Source organism: Pseudoliparis swirei, chromosome 21 (assembly GCF_029220125.1).
Source record: "Pseudoliparis swirei isolate HS2019 ecotype Mariana Trench chromosome 21, NWPU_hadal_v1, whole genome shotgun sequence".
Taxonomy (NCBI): Eukaryota; Metazoa; Chordata; class Actinopteri; order Perciformes; family Liparidae; genus Pseudoliparis; species Pseudoliparis swirei.
Window position 1 is genome coordinate 18,820,352 of NC_079408.1, and position 5,985 is coordinate 18,826,336.

Here is a 5,985-nt window from a genome sequence, read left to right on the forward strand (position 1 = left end):
GGAAGTTTATTAGGAATTTCAGTTCTGTTGCTGCTCCTCTGCATGTTCTGACTTCTCCTAGGTTCCCTTCAAGTGACCCCCAGGCGGATCTTGCTTTCAAACTTCTCAGAGATAGATTCACCTCAGCTCCCATACTCACCATTCCAGATCCCCAGCGCCAGTTTATGGTCGAGGTGGATGCTTCCAATGAGGGAATCTGTCTCAACGTTCTGCAGAAGACAACAAGATGCATCCATGTGCTTACCTGTCGCGAAGTTGACAACGGCAGAGCGGAATTATGACGGGAAACAAGGAATTGTTAGCTGTAAAGCTGCCCTCGAGGAATGGAGACACTGGCTAGAGGGTGCAGAGCAACCGTTTTAGTCTGGACAGATCACAAGAATCTAGAATATATACGAAAGGCTAAGCGCCCTCAACTCCCGTCAGGCCAGGTGGACACTTTTCTTTAGTAGATTCAACTTCACACTCTCTTTTCGCCCCGGGTCTCAGAATCAAAACCCGATGCTTTGTCTCGCCTTTACGATCAACCACTTATGTAGAGCCCAAGACCATCCTTCCACTTAACGGGTGATCGGAGCCTTTTCCTGGCAAGTGGGTCAGACGTTAAAGAGGCAAATGTCATGAATCCAGCGCCTAGCTTAGTGTCCCAACAATCTGCTGTTTGTTCCTGAGGCTCTTCACCCAAGGTCATCCACTGGGCTCACTCATCTGTGCTTTCGTGCCATCCGGGAGTAGCAAGAACAATGTTCAGGATTCAACAACGTTTCTGGTGGCCATCCATGAAGAAAAATGTGGCCGAGTATGTAGCGGCTTGTCCAGTGTGTGCGTGTAATAAGACCTCATCTCAAGTTAAGATGGGCTTGCTCCAGCCGCTGCCGATTCCCATCGCCTTGGTCACACATTTCGATGGATTTTGTGACAGGATTTCCTCATCCAGAGGCAAGACTACGGTTCTAACAGTGGTTGATCGATTTTCAAAGATGGCTCACTTCATCCCATTGACCAAGCTTCCTCTGCCAAAGTCACCGAGAGGTCATGATGAATCACGTATTCAGGATCCATGGATTCCCTAATGACATTGTTTCCGACGGGGTCCACACCATTTCCGCCTTCTGGAAAGAGTTTTGTCGACTCATAGGTGCCACCGTCAGCCTGTCATCAGGTTATCACCTCAGTCAAATGGACAGTCGGAGCGCCTGAACCAAGAACTAGAGACCACGCCACGTTGTCTCGCCTCCCGAAACCAGACCACCTGGAGTGACCACCTCACATGGGTCGAGGTTGCCCACAATACCCTTCCTACGGCGGCCACAGGTCTCTCTCCATTCCATTGTGTCAATGGTTTCCAGCCTCCACTTTTCCCTAACAACGAGGAAGAGGTGATGGTTCCATCGGCACATGCCATGATCAGACGTTGTCGCAGAGTTTGGGCTGGTGCTGACCAGTCTCTTCTCCGAAGTTCAGCTCGGATGAAAGCTGTTGCGGACGCTCATCGCAGGGTCGCTCCCTCCCACAGTCCAGGCCAAAGGTTTGGCTCTCTACCAAAGACTTACCACTCCATGTCGCCTCAAAGAAACTGGCTCGAGATTTGTGGGTCCGCTTTCCAGTGTCCAGAGTCATCAACCAAGGCGTGCACGCTTGCAACTCCCAGGACCTGAGAGTGCACCCAACGTTTCACGTTAGTAAATCAAGCCGGTGTGTGAGAGCACACTTGTTCCCGCCTCAAGCCCCTCCACCGCTTCAGTTCTTTGAAGGGGTGACGCTTACAAGGTCCGTAAGCTACTGGAGGTCCGTAATAGGGGGTGGGGCAAGCAATTCCTGGTAGACTGGAAGGGTTACGGTCCTGAGGCTAGAAGCTGGATAGCTGCTTCATTTATCGTAGACAAGACTCTTATCCACGACTTTTACAATCAGCCTGGGCCATCAGGAGTTGGCCCTAGAGGGGGGGGTACTGTTGTGCACCGACAGATATGCTAGAGAGGTTCATGTCATTTATGTTCGCTTTCTCATTCCAGGCTTCCTGATTGTTTTCACCTGTCATCACACCTGTCTCCTATGCTCATCAGTGTCAGCCCCACCCCTGATTGGTCCCACCTGTGTCTTGTTACCATGTGCTTAAATTCCCCTGTCTCCCAGTGTTCCTTGTCAGTTCGTCTGGTCTTTTGCCATGATCAGGTCGGGTTATGTTGGGCTCTTGAAAAGTTTTTGATTCCTCACTACGTGAGCGCTTTCATTTTGTTCACTGCAGAACCGAAAAATAAAGTACTTACAAATACTTTATCTCTGTCTCCCGGGTCGTGCAATTGGGTCCTACTTCCTAAGTGTCTGAGATCGTAACACACGCCTTTAAATACAGATATAGTGATAGATTAAAATAAATGAAGAGATGAAAAATCATGAATTGTATGAATGATGAATACATTAAATGAAAGAAAGTAATCATTCCAATATTGGGATATTCTGATTTAGAATTTCAAAATAAAAGATATAGAAAATCACATTAATGCGCAAATGTGTGTCTAATTTCAGAATAGATTTAGAACAAAAAGGTGCGGAGTTACAAAATATGTTCCCTTCTGATTCATGGTAGAGCACCTCAAGGTGTCACCCAGAGATAATCAAGACATTCTGACGTTTGATTTCTAAATGAAAGCACGTCATCAGAGACCATGGCTACCTGAGGGTTGGTGGCCCTCAGGTAGCCAAGAAGCTCAACCGTCACCGCCCTCTTGGCAGCTTCTACTTCTAGGACCATCCGGTTTCGGGTCAGCTCCGGGGGGCCATCCTTTAGATGCTTGTCCAGTCTCGAGCTGCGGTATTGCAGCCCGAGACTGGACAAGAGGCCAAGCGGATGTTGACCCGCCCGGATGCCATGTTCAGCAGGAGCCTCCGCTCATCAAGATTCTTAACAAAATGAGCCCTCTTGAGGTGCTGTGCCAAAGCTTTGTAAGCATTAAGGCACAGAGGGCAGATTGAGGAGTCTATGGTTGGTGTCATTTCTGAAAGAAAAAGAAAATAAACATCTTAACTTAAACAAGTAGAAAATTATTTTAAGTATAACATATTTTAATTAAAAAAATATATTATTTAATAAATAAAAAAACTAGGGCTGTCAATCAATTTAAAAAAATTAACTAATTAATCGCACATTTAGAAATTCATTAATCGCGATTAAAAGTTTGTTTTCTTCTAAAGACTAAATCTTCTAAATGAATGAGTTATCCCTTCAGACAGCGTGTATTTCAGACACTTGTTTAATTGTATTCTTTTTAAAGACAAAACTTCCCACAGAGCTGTGTTTTCAAAGAGGCTCCTACCTATAAAGTGCCAGCGAGGTATTTAATATCGTGGATGATAAATTGTTTCTTCAGTGAAACATCAGATTAGTAAACAAAGGTGTATTAGAGACCCCATTGGTCCTGTCATCTTTAACATTGAACAGCAGCAGAACCAGTGGCCTTGGTAAACTGACAAATGTGTCACGTTAACCCTCTGGAGGCTGGGCTCATTTTCTCGATTTTACAAAAAACATGTAAATTCACCATTTAAAGGCTTTTGCATGTGACACATCCCAGTGTTTCCCCCACCATTCTATCAGGGTGAGGCCCCGCCCCCCTGTCATGTTCTCTATAGCGCCAGATTACAGCAGAAGTAACGTGAGGTTCTTTCCTTAAAGACGTGTTTGTTCTTTTATTAAACTAAACGTCTGTTGCTGGTCGTCTCTACAGCAGCATGTCATTCTGTCTCGACGTGTCGGTCACTCTTCTCGGCTCTCCGTCTCGCCGCAGAGCTCCATGCCGGCGTGTCTGCGCGCGCATCGGGCGGAGCAACAACAAAAGTCCCCTTTACCTTCCGCCCCGCGTCACCGACACGTCGCCCTCTGTTTCTCTGTGAATATGGAGGAGCAGACGGGAGGAAGGAGGCGGACTGCCGCGGCTTGACACTCACAGGAGTGCAACAACTTCAACGACACCGGAAGTCAACAAAGTTGCGTTAATTGCGTTAAAATATTTTAGTGCGTTAATCGCGGCCAAATTAATCGCATAGATTAACGCGTTAACGCTGAAGCCCTAAAAAAAACACATTGCATATTAACCAGACAAATACGTTAGTTAATGAGTAATTAACAGTGACCCCCCCCCCCCATCTTGTCTTCAGAAAATCTTGTTTTCCTTCTTTTTTTTAAATGATTTATTTCGTATTATTCCGTAACTTTTTTTCATCAACCCCACCACTGAAATGTACATGTCTAACAGGAACATTATTTAGTTGATGTGGAATTAGGAATGAATGGCGGAGTAAGCTTCTTGCTCCGTGTGTTTTCCACCATGTGCATTCACTTTCTGAAAGAAAACGCCGTTTTTCAACCATTTATTTCTAATTATTCCGTAACTCTTTTTTTTTTTAAACACCACCGAAATGTACATGTCGAAGGGTAACATTATTTACTCCAGGTAGAATTAGCATTTCTCCTTCAGATATGAAGCTGTAATTATTTGTATATCTTTAAAGTTGGAGACTACAGGACTACATTTCCCAGCTCCGCCTCCAGCCCCACGCTCCGTTTTTGTGTAACTAACTATTAACTAAGCATGCACAACTAAACAAAACATTTAGTACCTGAGTGAATAAGTACACACCTTATCTAAAAACATTAAAACAACAAATGAAGAGAGCATTTGTTCTTACCTGCTGTCTTCAAGGAGTACCAGTGGAAAAGAAATAAAAAAGGAGGGGGCGACTTGAGGGGGGTGAAATGAAGGCCTGTGATTGGCTGAGCTGCTCTGTATGGAGGACTTAAATGACTTCATTATAAATAAATGCATGAATAAATACAAGAATAAATAAATAAATGCTTAAATGTATAAATAAATAACTACAGGAATGAATACATATAAGTTATAACTCAACAGGACATCATTAAATAAATATATTTCTACATTTCTGTATTTCTTCATTTATTTATATCTCTGTGTCCACACGTATTTCTTCATTCATTTATGCGTGACATTTACGTGTCCTTATATGCAAATGAGCTGGGGCGGTCCGATCTTCATCACTCCTCCTCCACGTATCTACGCGAGTGGCGTAGATACGTGGAGGAGGAGTGATGAAGATCGGACCGCCCCTGCTCTGTGTTCAGAGCCTCTGAACCTCTTCCATGTGAGGGTGAACCTCTTTGATTCTGTAAACCTCTGAAACCCAATCTTCCTTAAAGCTGCTCTGAACCTCATGCCCAAAGTTACAGTTTGTTGATAGTTGTTATTGGACAGCGTTGAGCACGGTGTGTTCTTGAAATAAAGCTTTGTTTTCTACTCTATTCTACTCAAAACCTCTTTTCTTCTCATCGTGGAGTGATATTTAAACCGCGCCGCCCAACTGACATTTCTCAGTTATCCTAATCATAACTATTATTGATAAGGTGTGAGCCTCTTCTCTTTTGCTTTCTGAAATACACATTTCAGAAAGTGTAGTACACGCTTACGGTCTGATACCTTTCAACATGTACTTGTGTGTAATTATACTTTATTCGTTATTGTGATGTCACAAAGTGGGTCTTGCACACTAATTTAATGTGTTGGGAGGAATATAAATATACATATATATAATATATATTTATACTTATATATCAGAGGACATCCGGGGCTTTCCAGTGATACCACATGTTTCGGGTGGGATGATGACAACTTCCTCTTTCTTCTGACACAAGATCAACCGGCACATTTTAGGGCAGTTCAAAGGTTAAGTCCAATATTACTCAATTATTCGCTTTCTTACTATGATATTCATATATTGTCTTGTTTATTAATGTCAGGAATTATATATTCATTTCTGAAAGAAATAATATTTTTTGCTGAACTTTGGTAGCTTTACAACAAAATGTATGAAGTAGAAATATTATTAATCAGTGAAGTATTGTGTAGGAGATATAACTTTATAATACACATGTAAGTGATAGCATTAGATAAACAAACAAGGGAACCA